The following is a 17,733-nucleotide window of genomic DNA, read 5'->3' as shown; positions in this document are numbered from 1 at the left end:
TTTAACATCAGAAATGTCCTCAAAACGTTGCCCCTTCAGGTGTTTCTTCAAATTTGGGAAGAGATAATAGCTCGAAGGGGCCAGGTCAGGTGAGTAGGGGGGTGGTGGACCAATTGGAAACCCAGGGTTTTTAATTTGGCAGCCACATTGTTGGACGTGTGCGCAGGTGCATTGTCCTGCAAAAAAAAAAGGATCCCTTTGGTCAACTTTCCACTGCATTTTGTCCTAATTGCCTCCTTAAGCAGGTCCAGGAGGTTGGCATAATACTGTCCGGTGATACTAGAGCCCTGAGGTAGGTAGTCCACCAACAGAATACTGTCTTTGTCCCAGAAATTTTTTTGGCTCATTTCTGGGTTTGGAACTTCTTCAGCCATGGGCACCCACTGTGGGTCCCATTCCTTTGACTGTTCTTTGGTTTTAGGATCATAGATGTGGCGCCAGGTTTCATCCTCAGTCACTAACCTAGTGAAAAAGTCCTGTGCAGCTTCAAAATTGGCCAAAATGGCTTTGGATGCTTCAACTCGTTCCTTCTTCTGTTCACTGTTCAAACATTTCTGCAGCCGGTTCGCTGAAAGCTTGTACATGTCTAGGTTAGTGGTGATAACAAACCCAACACGCTCCCATGAGATGTCAAGTATCTGGGCTATCTGTTTTGTGGATATTCGCCGGTCCTCAGTAATCAGCTCATGGACAGCATCGCAGGTTGCTGGGTCAGTTGAGGTTGGGGGGCGCCCACTGCGGGGCTCATCTTCAACTGTGAAATGCCCAGTCATGAAACAATATATCCAGGTATGACAGTGCTGTAGGAAGGACACTTCTCCCCCAGTGTTGGTGACATCTCAGTGTGAATGTCCTTTGCTGACTTTCCCTGGAGAAACAAAAACTTCATGATGGCCCGTAACTCCAATGACATGAAACACCTTTAAATAAAGTCAAGCGTTAGAAAGGAAATCATAGTTTAAAAATAAAAATGTTTCAATGTGTAAATATTAAAAAATTATATTTCCATTGTCTAGTTTTGTTTGAAAATGTTCTTTACTCCATTTCATAAAATAATACAAACATAACAAAGGTATTGATTTACACGTGTCAAGAGAATACTGTGTAAGTAGTCTGTTGTTTTTTTTTATATAAAAACCTAATGGCAGCTAAATCTAGTGATTGTATTCACAGTCTGTGGTTCCTGCTATAAAATGAGTAATTAATATTCATTCATTTTCAGAAATAATATCTATCTGAGCAATGAGTGCTTTCCCATAGAAAGCCCAAAATAGACTGTGCTATGATTAACTTAGTGACAGAATGCATTAAACGTTTATTTGTAAATACAAATGTATATTTCAATCTTTTTAATAGGTTTTTGACAAGTAAGTTTTACACTATTTTTTCACAATTTTAGGACATTTTAACAATAACGTCCAATCTGGACATTGAAACTTATCTTATTTACTTGTACAGCTCAGTCCCCAATATGTCCAGCCAGTAAAAAAAAAATCCCAATTACACAGCTTTGTCTTTCTGCTTTCACTTACTGTATGTGGCAAGTGTCACATTCACAAAGCTTAGCCTTTTACACCATGACAGGTCTGTAAAAAAAAATATAAAATAATTATTAACCAGCCAAATTCCTCTGCTGCCTCCTAATGTGTCCAGCCGATTTAAAAATATTACAATAACTATGTGCTGCTGGTAGAACTACACTGGCACGGGCGTGGAAATCTCCATCAATACCATTGGCTCCGCTAACGGCTAAATTAAATTGGGTAATGGTGAAAGACAAGCTGCACCCCCAAGGATATCCCACATACTTTTGCACTTACCTGGTATCTGTGGATTGCACATTGCTCTCCAGCTCAGTTTACTTCTTGATGTGGACACCCTTCCTCTCTACCCTGTCCCCAGTTGTCATTTTCTTTTTCTGTTGAACCGAAAAGAATTAATACCCTGTGTTAATTCGTAACTCCGAGGGTCTTAACCATTGTAGTAACCATTACATGACATTAATAAAATAATAAGTACTCTAATTTATTCCATATGTTCATACCAAACCCGTATTCTGTCATTTTATTTTTTTTTGTAAAATTCTTATTTTCTGAATACAAATCTATTAAAAAAAAATATTATATTGATTTTAAACAAATCAGCCTCGTTTTCCTTTCCTATATTGGCACTAAATACTGCAGGGACATCTTTCTTGCTTGAAAAAGTACATTTTGATTGGTTTCAGTGGCATCTTGTGTTCAGTACTTTGCTAATTGTCCAGTTTTTTATTGTAATGTTGTCATGATATTACAGTATTTGCATTTTTGTACTCTACACATATACACACAGCCTACTGTATGTGTAAAACTACAAATTCTTGTGGACTGTAATACAATATCTGAACAAGATCATGTAGTTGGTTGTCAAAAATTTGTTGAGAATTGTGCGCAAAATAGATGATTCCATCTCACTTCTTGGACAATAGCGATTGATTTATTTGAAGAATTTAGGCTAGGTTATCAGTCTGCAAAGGATATTTCACTTTGCTTAGTGAATAAGGTGAAATTTCATTTTGAAAGGAATACCCAATCACATGCAAGGAAATTAAAAGGATGTTTGATTTCCCATGAAATGCTTTTATGAAGTTTCAACGAATACACTAAGTTAGGTGAATTATTTGTAGATTGATAAATATTGTGCAAAAGTTATAATTCACTTAGCTAAGTGAACAGCCTACACTCCTTTAGTAAACCTCCCTGCCGAGATACTGAGATCTCTTTCCTGCCATTGGACAAAACTGAAAATGTGGAAAATAGAATAGAAAGGGATTCTCAAATTTGTACCTATTCTTTTACATGCTTCCAAGAAACAAATATGGATGCTAATGGATTAATTTACTAGATATATCACACAGCAATGCAATGCTGGCCAGGTGAGACAGAACTTTGCACCATGGTCAGTTACCTAAAAAGTATAAAACACAGACAAATCACATCCTAAAGAAAATACATGGAATTCATGGCATTTTCTGTGCAGTTCAGTTTAAATGTGCATTATTTAATTTTACATTAACTATAAAAAAGGGAGATTAGAGTCAATGTAAGCCTCTGTGCTTTGTTACATTTTAATACATGTTTAAAAGACACAATGAACCAGAATTATTAAAGCTCCCCAAAGCTATGGAGGATACACTTTTATCAGTGAAGCTGGGTGATCCAGCAAACCTGGAATGGATCTGGTCCAGGATTGAAAACAAATAGCAAATGACTTTTAAGAAATCCACTCCAGGTTTGCTGAATCACCCAGCTTCACTGATGAAAGAGTATCCTCTCCAGCCTTGGAGAGCTTTAATAAATCAGGCCCAATGAGTTAGGGATTTTTCTGAAGGTAAGCATTGTCATCAATATATTTAAAGTAAACCTGTGCCCAGATCATGCATATAAAATACAAAGTATTTACATATATCCTCATCACATATATTATATATCACATATATCCTCATTAGTCTCTATATCTGTTAAATGCCAGGTATTTTTTATTTTAGAAATTATTTATTTAGTTTTAATATTGTTGTTATCACACAACCATATCCAGCCCAGTGCCACACTTTGACTGCTGATTTCTGGGAGTGCTGGGCTGTACTTGACCCAAGACAAAAATGAGAGTGCAAACCAGTGAGCCATCTGTGCCAGCAGGAATTCCATGTAGGAGACTTTCCTTTTAATGTAACAGCTAGCAAGTATTTGTAAGCTGTTAGAAAGACCGAAACCCAACTCTAGATGATTGTTGTGATCTTGGATAATGGATACGTTACCATTACAGTTTTTGTATAACATTTACTGTCTATAGTCTATACAGGTGCACTAAAAGTTTGACTAAAGTCTTAGAAGTTTTCTAAACAAATTTTGCTTAAAAACATGTTACATTTAAATGAATAGTAATGCTTGTAAAACAAAATTTAGTGTGTGTTTTGTCTGTGTTATAGAAAAAATATATAGGTAACCTTTGACCACTTTTTGTTTCTTTTGCGAATTGCAACACATGTAATCATGCACTGCATTGTGCAATTAAAAGACGCATTTCATTGTGGGATGAAACATACTTTCCAATGAAGGGGTGTGTTTGGGTGTGAGTCAAATACATCAGATTTACAAAAACTCAAACATGTATAGGTATCATGAATCTGCAATAATCCAGTAATTTTTTTTATATCAGGTTATAGACAAAAAGGGAATCTAATGTTTAACAGAATGCAAGCAAAACGTGAAGAATTTTCATGCCTTATATACCTGCATTGTTAGTACTGAGATTATTAGAGATGCCAGTAGCCTAGTACTCATCATACTCTTTGGAAAATGACTATATGGTAATGTCACAAAGAGGAAGTGCTGCTAATACTAGTCTAATGCCACATAATGATTTTATATTAACATTGAGATCTGTAATGGAGAAATTGGAAGTCATAAATACAGTATGGCAAGTATTTTTTACGTCTGGTTTCCTGTAGGTTATGGGTTTATGGTTTCCTGTAAGCTTTTCTCATTTCCCTTTTCTTGCTCCTCCCTTAGATCTCTCTTTAACAAACCTTCATTATACTTCTGCTCAGTGAATACTACACACCTCTCCAAGAACAGGTGAAAGCTCGCGCCATGCAGCCAAAGGGTCATCAATGACCGGCCATTGTCCCTTCCCAATGTTCTCCAGGGATTATTATTATCAGCTAATGGTCTGCTAAAGGTAAGTTCAGCTGTAATATATACTTGTGTTTATTCATTTTCATACAAATTATGACATTAAAGGGGTGAAGAGAAAAATGTATTTTGTGCATCATCTGTGTTTTCTTGGAAAATCATTAATTTACAGAGGAAATAAAACAGTTATATATTATTTCCGACTATTAGAGTTTGAGGTTAATACTTGATAGATATAAAATTTATGGTAAATTTATTCTTGAGATTATGAGCTCCCAGTATGGTTGTTTCCAGTCAGATTGCTATGTGAAGAAATTAATTGTTCCCATTTATGTCTGGATCTAAATCCTGACTGATGTATGGAAAAGAGTCAGAATGTGTTTTTCCTGCAGTAATGGTAATAAATACATGCTTGTCTGAAACAAGAACATATGTTTGTCACAGATAGGTAAAATCTACAAACCATCATATTATGTCTGTGGGGTTGTTTTATGTTTTATTCCTTCCAACATTGGTGCTTGAGATACTATTCCCCTAAAATGTAACCCATGCTCTGTGCATTACTAGAATATATATATATATATATATTTATTTATTATTTTTATTTATATATATATATATATATAGTGTTTTACTAAGGTTCTTCTGTTCAGCCTACCCCTAGGTTACAGATTGGACAAATAAGGGTTCTAGTATCAGAATGATAGAACTGAGTCTAAGGTCCTGATTTATTAAAGCTCTCCAAGGATGGATAGGATACACTTTTATCAGTGAAGCTGGGTAATTCTGCAAACCTGGAATAAATCTGGCTCAAAACTGAAAACATTTGCTAACAAATAGCAACATAAACTTTTAAGAAATGCATTCCATAGATGTGAACTTGTATTCACATGGCTATAAATATGCAGGTCACTCATCATGCCAATATCTTTTTGAAATTTAACATAAGGAAACCTTCTTAAAGTGCAGTAGCCGTAATCATAAATTAGCATCCTAGGGTTCAGTTCATAAATGATTCCCCTGAAATTTGCTGACAGGTATTCAAATCTCTCTACCAAGGCTGGGGAGGATATACTTTCATCAGTGAAGTCGGTGATCCAGCAAACCTGGAATAGATTTCTTAAAGGAAATTTGCTATTTGTTAGCAATTGTTTTGAATCCTGGACCAGATCCATTCCAGGTTTGCTGGATCCCCCAGCTTCAATGATGAAAGTATATCCTCTCCCAGCCTCGGAGACCTTTAATAAATCAGGGCCAATGACTTCTGCTACTCCTTCATCATGCAGGTGATTTAAGGAAGCCAATATAAACATATTCAGACACATATTCAGGTCCATGCAATACATAGCAATATCATGGATATTTTGCAGAAATGCTATTTCCAGAAGCAGGGCTTTGTCTTTGGGGTCTATTTATAGTACAGTGAATCTGACATTCCTTGGTGGAGAATCTTCTAGGTCTATGTGTTTCAATGGCAGTAATTATTTCTCCGTCAGGGAATCTTTCAGGGAATGTCAGATTCACTGCTTCATGAATAGAAAAAGTTGTTCCTTGGAGATGAGCTTCTTTAAAGCACACATTCTAGTGGTGGACAGGATCTGATGTTCTTGAAATTCATAAAAAATATTTCATTTCAATTTTTAGGTGTTAGTTGATGTCTCCAATATAAGATTTGATTTGCATTATTTATAAATACAATTTGTAAATGTTACACAATTTTGGGGTGGGGTGTAATGGTATGTTGGCAATAATGTTTGTAAAAGTGTTTATTAAACATTTTTTTGTGTGTAAACATTTGACAAAAATATATAAAAATGTAATAAATATTTTTTATTTGTTTTTTTATTAGTGTTAGTTGCAAGAAAAAAGTAGTTTAAATTATTTTATTCAACAATTTATTTTAGTTTTATATGCTAAAATGAAGTTTCTGGTACAAAACATGAATAAGTTATTTTGTACATTTTCTTGCTATGCAACTTTGAAAAAAAAGTTTTTCAAAAATCTAAAATAAAAATTAAGAAAAAGAAAAGGGTAAATGTGAGCTAATGCGGGTTACTAAGGGGTTAAATATCAATGCATTTTGTTTAAACAAGTTTATATTTTTTTAACTGCAACAGAAATGCTGCTACAGTAGTGAAAACTAGTAAATATTTTTACATGTTACTAGTAAATGTTTTTTACATTTCAGTAGATGATTACTGCAAGTAGCAGCAATGATCACTCTCCAGGAAGAGTTACTATTTGCACATTAGGAAAGCTTACCTTTGTATTTTCTTTCCATTCTTCCCATCATCCTATATTTACATTGCAGAGTCTTAAATGACAGTGACAGTGGCCCTGATTTATTAAAGCTCTCCAATATTGGAGAGGATACACTTTCCACAGTGAAGCTGGGTGATCCAGCAAACCTGGAATGGATTTCTTAAAAGTCATTTGTTATTTGTTAGCAAATGTTTTCAATCCTGGACCAGATCCATTCCAGGTTTGCTGGATCACCCAGCTTCACTGATAAGTGTATTCTCTCCAGCCTTGGAGAGCTTTAATAAATTATTTCCAGTGTGACTTTACTGTAGCTGAAATGTCAAAAAGTTAATTTAATCTCAGTAACATTCTGTAAAATTCCACCTATATTTGGCAATAATTTACTTTTGTGTAAGACAAATGTAAATTAGAACAGTACAGAAAAGAACATTCAGATTGAGAAGGTAAAAACTGGCAAATCTGTAAATGCAAAATTCTAAACTAAATATATATATTATCAGTGATCCTAAATATGGTTCATAATCACTGAATTCCACAGTAACCTGGCAGATATATAAATCCGAATAGCACATTAAAAGATTAAGAAATCATAATGGGACAAAGGCTCATTTATTTAGGATAACATTACATTACAGTGTTTTTTTTTGTTGATGCATCCATTACCTGTAATAAGGACAGAGAATTCTGACACTGTGCAGTATGTTTGGCTTGAAAATGTCTTAATAGTGTCGAGATTTTATTGTTCTACACAGATTCCACTATTTCTTCTCAATGTTTCAGTGTAGGTATAAAGTTCCTTTCTTCCTTTCTTTGTCTGTAGACACAAAAATAATGGGCTGATTTATTAAAGCTCTCCAAGGCTGGGGATAATACACTTTCATCTGTGAAGCTGGGTGATCCAGCAAACCTGGAATAGATTTCTTCAAAGTTATTTGCTAGCAAATGTTTTCAATCCTGGACCAGATCCATTCCAGGTTTGCTGGATCACCCAGCTTCACTGATAAAAGTGTATCCTCTCCAGCCTTGGGGAGCTTTAATAATTCTGGTCCATTGTGTGTTTTAAACATGTATTAAAATGTAGGAAAGCACCGAGGCTTACATTGACTCTCCTCTACCTATTTTATAGTTGATGTAAATAAAATAATGCACATTTAAACTGAACTGCAGACATTGAGAAAATGCCATGAATTCCATGTATTTTCTTTATGATGTGATTTGTCTGTGTTTTATACTTTTTAGGTAACTGACCATGGTGCAAAGTTCTGTCTCACCTGCCCAACATTGCATTGCTGTGTGATATATCTTGTAAATTAATTCATTAGAATCAATTTTCGCTTCTTGGAAGCATGTAAAGAATAGGTCCAATTGTGAGAATCTCTTTCTATTCTATTTTCCACATTTTCGGTTTTGTCCAATGTCAGGAAAGAGACCTCAGTATCTCAGCAGGGAGGTTTACTAAAGGAGTGTAGGCTGTTCACTTAGCTAAGTGAAATATCACTTTTGCTAAATATTTATCCCTCTACAAATAATTCACCTAACTTAGTGTATTTGTTGAAACTTCATAAAAGCATTTCATGAGAAATCAAACATCCTTTTAATTTCCTTGCATGTGATAGGGTATTCCTTTCAAAATGAAATTTCACCTTATTCACTAAGTCACTACCCAGTGACATGCCAAAAAGCTCCAGTTTTCTCAGTTGTCCATAGGACTTTCCAGAAACATTGTGTCTTCTCAGGATACATTTTTTTATCAAACTTCAGTTTGTCATCTTTGTTTTTCAGCAGTGGAGTCTTCCTGTTTTTTCTGGTTGGACTTTATGTCTTCTTGTATCTACTTAGAGGTCACCCTTGGCTTTATGTCCACCATACTCTCCTATCTTAATAACTTCTTCACATTTAAATAAACTCTGTGACTTTAAGGAAAGAAACAGTTGCTGACAAGTGTGAAGTGAAAGCTGAACTTGCGCCTTATGTCAGTCTTGCACAATAGTACAATCTACTCTCCTGTAATGAATTTGCTTATTTTGGTTTCACCGTGCACACAATATGTGTCAGAAGATGCAGGATGTCACATAGAACTATTGTCTGGCTGGTGGACATCCAGTATATTCTAGAATTTTCTCCCCATCCCTGTTTATCCCTTTCATTTTTTAGATTTCTTTTAGATTTAGAATTCTTTCAATTATGGAGCCTCAGCCTCACATGTGAATGTCATCATGGCATCCTATTTCCATTCCACTGTCTATGCTCCACCTGTATTGCAAAGGCATAAAGATGATGATCTAAAACAGTGTTCACTAACCTTTTCAGACCTACGGACCACTAAACTTACGGGCTCCGGGCTGCGCAGGGAGTCATGTGTCACTTAAAGGGGAAGAAACTTCCCCCATAGGGACGTCATGATGCCAGAACCCACCCAATCTCCCATCGCGGGTCTGAGCCTGTGATAGGGGGTGGACGGGTTGCGTCTCTGGACGTTCTGAGCCTTCGATACGTACAAGGGACATGGTCCATAGCTCTAGATGTTCCCTTTCCCAACAGGGTCCTTCTCCTGACCCCGTTGGGGGCGCACCGGCCAGGGCCGCAGACCACCAAAATTTTCTTGCACACCACGGGTTGGCAAACGCTGATCTAAAATCAGGTATGCAGTGAAACAACATTTTTTTAGGTAGTTTCATTGGTATTTTTTATTGAGGGTGTTGAAGAAGGCACCAGACAATACAAAATAATAGCAGAATAAACTTTAGCTTGTACCCAGGCACCTTTCAATACTGCATAAAGACACAAACGTGCAGCATTAACAAGATCCAAGAGAGACTGCAGATCAGCTCTAGAAATCATTTATTCAAATTCTAATCCAAGCATGAACCTGGTATTCATTGTTACTATATTACCTTAAGAAAATGTGTGACCTGCATAGGAGCCGGTTGTTGGCTGGATATATTGTAATTGTCTTCAGACTTTATGAAGCTGCTAATAAATTGCCTTGTGGCATCCAGGACAGACATGACTTTGATGATCCACCAAACTCAGTAGAGAGGAGATATCTAACTCCCCCTTTTCCTTATGGGGCGATTTGCGGTACAGCAACTAAAGGGATAACACGGGGGTGATCTGTATGCTGTGTTTACCATGTTACATACATTTATATGGAAACATCCAGTAGCAGTGAGGAATTGGGCAAGTTACTCATGATTTTATAACAAATGTGATCTGATGAAGCGGATAAACTCCGTGAAACGCGTCATTATTTTTGTGAATTATGGTCAGGCAACAATGTCATTGTATCGCTGGTGATGTGTAATACACTTTGTTGCACTGTATTATGGAATGCATTGTACAGGAGTCTTTTGCTTGTTTTTGAAAAACTATGTTGTCCAAAGTTCAATAAATGAAATATATGTATTTTTGTAAAAATCTTAGTCCCTAAGCTGCCTTTAGGGTATGGGAGAAACTTTCAGATGTGCTAATAAAGGAACCTTAAATACCATAAGCATCCAGATCTTTTCTACTGAAACAGCTCTCAGTACTCCTACTCATCTTAATGCTCGGTCGTTCTAACAGGTAAAGCAAAAGCATTTCCTGAGAATGAATATTTCCCTTGTCCACCCCTTCCTCCCTGTCCTGCACATTCATTCCTGCCATAGTGATTGACCATTGGGAAAGTGGAGGAAAGCAAGACTGGGGAAGCTCCAACACTACCTGGAAGTGTTATAGTTTTTCATGTCATAACATCCTAGTATAGGTGCCTGAAATTCATAGCATTTTTGTCTTCCTTAAGGCACACATATCTTTAACTATGTATGTATATGTACAGAAAAAAGACAGAAGTGCTGCACAGAAAACAACAATGTTATATCTTTCTCTGTACTTTACAATCGTGAGATTTTTGGTAGATGACAAGATATGTCATATCAGAAAAAAAATTTGCAGTTTGCTTCCTTTCCTTTATTTCAAGTTCACACCACAATGAATATTAAAATGCATGTGCCTTGAAACAAATGTTTTAAAATGCTGCAGTTTATTGTTTTTTGAACTGCATTTACTTGGTGTATTTTTGTTGTTTTATGATTTATTAAAGCCCTCCAAGGCTGGAGAGGATACACTTTCATCAGTGAAGCTGCTGATCCAGCACACCTGGAATGGACTTCCTAAAAGTAATTTGCTATTTGTTTTCAATCCTGGACCAGATCCATTCCAGGTTTGCTAGATCATCCAGCTTCATTGATGAAAATATATCCTCTCCAGGCTTGGAGGGCTTTATAAATCAGGCCCATTGTATTGACCTACATTATTGTGCACATGAATATTTAGCATTTTTACATCTTTTTCCTCCATTGCAAAACTTTGATGTTAACAGGGCAAATACAGAATAATAATTTTTGTTATGCCCATGGGTTGGACAACAATGCCTAACAGGGCCCCATGCAATTGGTGTAAATGGGCCCTATGTTTGCCTTTTAGTATTTCAAATTCTCTTTTAAGATTTACAGGGTTCATCTTAGTGAATTATGAACAGCTCTAGAACCATTTCTACACCTTTTTAAGGGCGAGTCAGCAACAGCGTCAGCGCTCTTTTTGGACAGCTGACACTGGCTCGCCCTCACCTTTATAGCACAAAACTCTTTACAAAACATTCCACTTACCGTGACTTATCGGCATTCTTGCAATCAACTGTTCGGAACACCCAATAAGATCAGTGTCTTAAATTTCAAGAACTGACGTATTAACTACATTCTACAGCAATGTACAAGTAACCCTCTTGAACCGTATAACCTTTCAAATTACCAGAATTCCAATACCATCTATATGATCCTTGAGATATAATCTGCCTTTATTTCACAAGAAACCTTCATTTTATGAAGTTAATTAACTTATACCATCAAGTCAACACTACGACCGGCACCCAAAGCATCCAAACTGCCCCTTTTGGTTGGAATTTTCATCGTGGGCCAATAAATGATACACCGTTTTCTCCTAATTGATCTAATCTTTACATTGTACGCATTTTAGGGTCCCTTTATCCCCTGAGGAAGCCCATCGGGTGAAACGCATCGGTATGGGGACCCATTATGTGACTCTTTGCTCCGATACATGTTTGTCAACCCTAATAATTATATAGAATGTGAATAGATTGAATATTCCACACATTTCTATATGTCGTTTTACTTAAATGTACTATTTTTAATTTTATTTTGTGTATTCTAAAAAAAAGGGTACCAATGTTTTATATATACCTACTCATTGGTGCCCCAAAAGGCCTGCTTTTTCTTTTCCTTCCCCCCGTTTTCTAGAACATTTTCTTTTTAATGATGGGAATAATGGTTGGCTATCTTCTGTCGCAGAAGGTATCCCAACCTAACCTACGTAAGATAGCAGCCAATCACTGCCGGGGGGGTTCACTTCTTATGACAATGTTAGGTGCCGATTTGGGCCGGCTTCTGACACAAGTTAAGTATGTGGAGAACTAGGCTAAGAGGGGCCCTCATCATGGATAACTAAAAAAGCTAAGAGAGTCAGAGCAGGACGGCCCTGCGGAACCCGGGGCTAGGGGGACCTGATGACTGGACCACCAATTACCAGTGACTTCAACAAGGAGAAGCTAAAGAATGAGACCCTGAAGAGAGGTAATAAGTACAGAATCCCATTGGTGCTGAATTTGGGGCTGTCATTCATAGGGAACCCACTCCGGTAGAGGAATGCTTCCTTCACACTCTACTATGGATTTAAGAGTCAGCGAGAATGCTAAAGGTCAATTGTCAGTGTTGACTGTATTGAATTCTTCTTCATGTTAACTGCTGCTATTCTAACACTCTTCCACCCTAACCTTCTCCCCATATATACTGAGTTACAATAAAACCCTAAAATAGATTTACACAAGCCTTTATGAGTTTCTTATTCCACTTTACTAGAAGGAACCCGGGTGTTTTGTGCATCTATTTCATCTTAATTTAATTTTGTTATTATTACAAAACAGCTAATGTATTTATGCTGTAGGAAAACATTAAGGATGATTTGCAAAATTCACAACAATTAGAAATTATGTCAATTTGTCTTTTGCCAAATTCCCCTACACATTGCATGTCTATGAACTTTAGAGATGGGGGTAAGTATGATAGGGAAGAAGGGTTAACATTTATGTTTTATGGGGACCTGAAAACTCTAATGGTCACCCAGTGTCCTCCATGATGCAATTTGTGTTTTAGGGTAGTTATCCCTTTAATCATAAAAATATATCTCCAGAAATATGCTCATGAAACATTTTCATAAGTATCACTTCCTTTTAGAAGTGAGAGCACAGCAGAAACTTACTCATTTGGCAGCCATCTGATTAAAAGAGGAAGAAAAAACAAATCATGCATAGATACTAATTTAGAAGCGCTACATGGAGATCAAAGTTTTCATTTTACGGGAAGATAATGTTGGCTTATTTGAAAAACAAACAATACTGTAAATTTATATGTGAACAGTAACAATGAATATAAACATTGATTGTGAACTTACAGGTTATTCTATATACAGTGTCTGTGTTAATGAGTATATGCAGCTTTCTATCATGTGCATACCGCTTGCATTTAGGATCGGCTTGATCGGCTTCTCAATACCTCTTTTAAACTGTAGCTGATAGTTTCTAAGCTGCATGAACCTTCTTTTAGTTGCTGTTGCATTCCTATTGACTTATATAAGGAGATAACAATAAATATAATGTTCAGATAGAGATATGAGTAACCCCTACTTTCCAAACCTCGATCACTTCATATATTACCGGTTTGGATATCACGAAACATTGAATGATTATACCAACATTTACTCCAGTTTTAACATGTGATGACATTACATTCTGCCTTGCAAACCTTTTAGGTTCTTGTTTTTAGTTTTGCACATGGCTGTCAGGGCTGATTCATTAGAAGTTGCAGAGTTGCTGCCCATTATATCAGAAATTTTCCGTACACCATGAAACCTCAAAAAGGCAAACACTCTAGTTGTGTGCCTATTTTCATTTCTTCAGGTGTGATATTGAACACCTTAGTTTCTGTACTTGTAGTGCTGAAATTACAGTCACATTTCCTATTGCTTGAGGAGTTTACAGGGAGAAGCTGCAAACTCCATGCAGATAATGTCCTGGCTGAGATTCAAACCTAGGACCTCACGCTGCATAAGTTAGAGTGCTAACCTCTGAGCTAATGTGCCACTTGTTTACATGATTGGGGCACATCACCACCCTCTTACACCTCTCCCCCATTCAATATACCCTTTTTTTAACATTTTTTTTATATTTTCCAAAATAAACAAACATACATTAACAAAAGAGGGGGGAAACAATGATTATTTCACAATGTTTCTCAGAATTGTGCAAGTCAGTTATCTCCTAACAAGAAAAGGAAGGGTAGACAGACAAAGAGAAACACAGGAAGGGTGGATGGGTCGGCACGAGTTAGGAGTATGTATTGCTGTTTTCATTTCTGGCAGTGGGCATAGTTAGGGGTCTTGTTTCATACCCCTGAGACAAATTTATTCTGTATTCAGGGGAATCTTGATATTCAAACCAGTAAAAACAAGGAATTACGAAACTTCTTTTCTGTACCATGCATCTTCCATAATTTTGTTAATCTTAGGAAACCATAATCCAAATAATGGATGGAATGCAATCCATAGGATGGCGGGGTCAGCTGTCTCCACAGTAGAGGTACACAGGCCCTTACTGCTAAATATACCCTTTTACCACGTTCCATGAGTGCACCAGAGTACACCTCTGTTTCTTTGATGTCATTTACTGCTAGGCAGGAGTTTAATTTCAATGGACAACAGCTCTGTTTTCAGTCTGTTCGGCAGCCACGTTCATTTTTCTTTGCATTAGTAGCCCGTCTTACCATAATGCTACAAATAAATCTGCTCTACCTAAAAACTTAGTCTGGAGAGTCACTAAAACAAAACTAAAAAGTATACTTTTTGTTTGATGTCTAAAAAGTTGGAAAACCCTTGCATGCATCTTCTTTAATGCAACATGATGCGGACGTCGGGGGGTTTAGGTGATGGTTTGGTTGAGGTAGGATGTGTAACTACTCATCACCTCTGTTCCTTTGATGTTATATTCTGCTAGGCAGAAGTTGAATTGCAATGGCTATTTTCATTCTATTTGGCAGCCACGTTCATTTTTCTTTGCATTTGTACCCCATCTTAACATATTGCTACAATTAAATCTGCTCTGCCTAAAAACTTGGTCTGGAGAGTCACTAAAACCAAAGCTAAAAAATATATTTTTGTTTGATGTCTAATTGATACATTTCTTCCTCTTGTTGTTCTTGTTGTCCAGTAAGGGCCCATAAAAATCGTGTGTCCTTTTATAGATAGGTGCATATCCTAAACTGCTGACTTTGCAGCAAATCTGATAAAAAGTTGCATGCATCTTCTTAAATGCAACATGGTGCAGACATCGGGGGGGGTTAGGTGACTGGTTGAGGTAGGATGTCTAACTACCCATCACCTCTAAAGGAAGAGTTGGAGGCCTAATTGTTCTCACCCATCCCCTTTACGAAATAATTCTATAATGCTTTAAACATCCTGAATTTGGAAAAACTCCCACACTCCCTTTAGAGAAACCTTGCAATATGTCTTACCAAATAACAACTCTTTATTCAATTCAATTAAGAAATGTGTAAATCAACTTTTACCCATCATTCACACAATTGCTAATTAAATCCCTTTAATGTGTGCCTTCTGTGTAAAATCTGGGTAAATGTTGGATGAAAACCTTTAGAAATAAACTAATTATATTTATTCTTAATTATCAACAAAACAACCATAATAATAACACACATCAAAACATCTTTTGTTTTTTTAAAAAACAAACTTTTTTTTTAAGTATACTGACAATTATCCTTCATAAAGACAAAACGTTTCCCCTTGACTCGTTTCGCCTATTACAACTTCAGATTGTAATCATCAGAAGAACAAATTTTAGCTGCTCCGTGTATGATTTTTGTTCTTTAGAGATGCCAATCCTACCAATGACCATTCCTTAAAAAGGATCAATTGCTGCAAATTACATAAAGTCTTCATCAGACCTTATAACCACCTTTTATTTGAAGGTAGAAACTCTTTAGGAGCATGTTTTCAAGGTGAAATATTAGATAAGTGGATACCTCTTATATTAGGGGGAAAGATATCTTTGTTATGCAACAACAAATTGTTCCACCCCAATCCACGTTTCTTTATCCCTGGATGGATCTCCCTTCCTGTCATCTGACCAACTCTACCATACAAGTTAGATTGGGTTCCACAGCCAATCGGCACCAAGTTCCTCAACCTCCTTGGTCTTCAGCACCAGTAATATGTATGCTATTGCCATGGCAAAATGGCAAAGACTGAAGTTGCTTGAAAGGCAACAATGTTATACTATTGATGTATTCTTTCAATTTGTTTTCCTCAGCTATAGACTTTAAATGTTGATCTGGCACTTTGGCTGGTCCTAATTTTCCAGTGCTTATATGACCTACAGTGTATTATAACCCAGCATATACAGTCTAGTTGCCAGTTTACTAATTGCAGTTATGGTACAGAAAGGTCCCATACTGAACTGGTGACGTCTATAACAGCGGTTTGCCAACCGGTGGTCCGTGGGTCTGGCCAGAGCACCCCCGAGGGGGGTCAGACAAAAGGACCCCGCGGGGGGGACGCACCGGCCAGAGCCATGGAACATGTCCCCGTACCAGTCCCAGGCTCGGGGAAGTGGGCGGACTTTGTCCCTGAACATAACCCGCCCACTTCCCCATTGCAGGCGTTGATCTGTGATGGGAAAGTGGGTGGGCTACATCATGATGACATCATTATGAGGGTGATTTCTCCCCCTTTGATTGACACCAGGGTCCCCGCGCATGCATGGTCAGGAGCCTGTGTATTTAGTGGTCCGCGGAACCAAAAAGGTTAGCGAACACTGGTCTATAACATAGCTAAGAACCCCAACTAACAGATCTTTGCAGTGTCACTACAGACATCACTAAGAATGTAGAATAATCATTCACTACAGTTGTCACTGAGAATACAGCCTAGGCATTTACTACATTACAAATAAGCCTAGGTATTCACTGCCGACATCACTGATAACAAAGCCTGAGTAGTCACCACAGGCATCACGGATATCATTGAGAACTGAGTCAACATGTTAACTAAGGCTAGGTACAAACGTGCAGTATATATTGCTTGAAAATGAATGATCAATGATTATTCCTGATTATTTTGAAGATTATATTGTGCACGATTCTGTACATGCTGTAGCCATACGATCGTTCAAATAAAATCCACCAATAATGTACACACACTAGATACGATCGTTTGAACGATGCAGGAAGTGACATGTACTGGAGGAAGTGTATCACAGAGCAATCCACGATCACTGAACGACGGTACACACAATACACGACCGTTTCCAGCAGGATTCCACAATTGTCGGCGTCATTGACCAGTCGTGCACTTTTTTTGTTATGAAACAATCTGTCGTGGATTGTTAATTTCTAACGACAATTATTGCACGTGTGTACACAGCCTAAGACATTAACATAAACAACAGATAACAATGGGTATGCACCTTATTCATTCATTACAAACCTCATTAGGAATGGAGCCCAAATATTCACTACACACATCACTGAAAATTCAATCAGTACAACTACTACAGACATCGCTGAATGCCAATGCTTTCACTACATGCATTACTAAGAACACAACCTGAACATTTACCTCCATGACACTGAAGCCTGCAAACATCGCTGAAAATGTGGCCTGAGTACTCACCACAGAC

At 37.1% G+C, this 17,733-nt stretch overlaps 1 protein-coding gene across 1 annotated transcript in view; it reads left to right on the top strand.

Moving 5' to 3' along the window:
- Positions 1–17,733, top strand: part of CARD11 (caspase recruitment domain family member 11) — a 67,752-nt gene that overhangs the window by 1,641 nt on the left and 48,378 nt on the right. The window contains exon 2 of the mRNA XM_072418879.1: positions 4,551–4,719. The gene's annotated coding sequence lies outside the window, so the exon portion shown is untranslated. The remainder of the gene's footprint in view (positions 1–4,550; positions 4,720–17,733) is intronic.

This window comes from Pyxicephalus adspersus, chromosome 7, assembly GCF_032062135.1.
Source record: "Pyxicephalus adspersus chromosome 7, UCB_Pads_2.0, whole genome shotgun sequence".
NCBI classification, from domain to species: Eukaryota; Metazoa; Chordata; class Amphibia; order Anura; family Pyxicephalidae; genus Pyxicephalus; species Pyxicephalus adspersus.
Note: the sequence above shows the minus strand (reverse complement) of the source record. Positions and strands in the feature narration are given on the sequence as shown.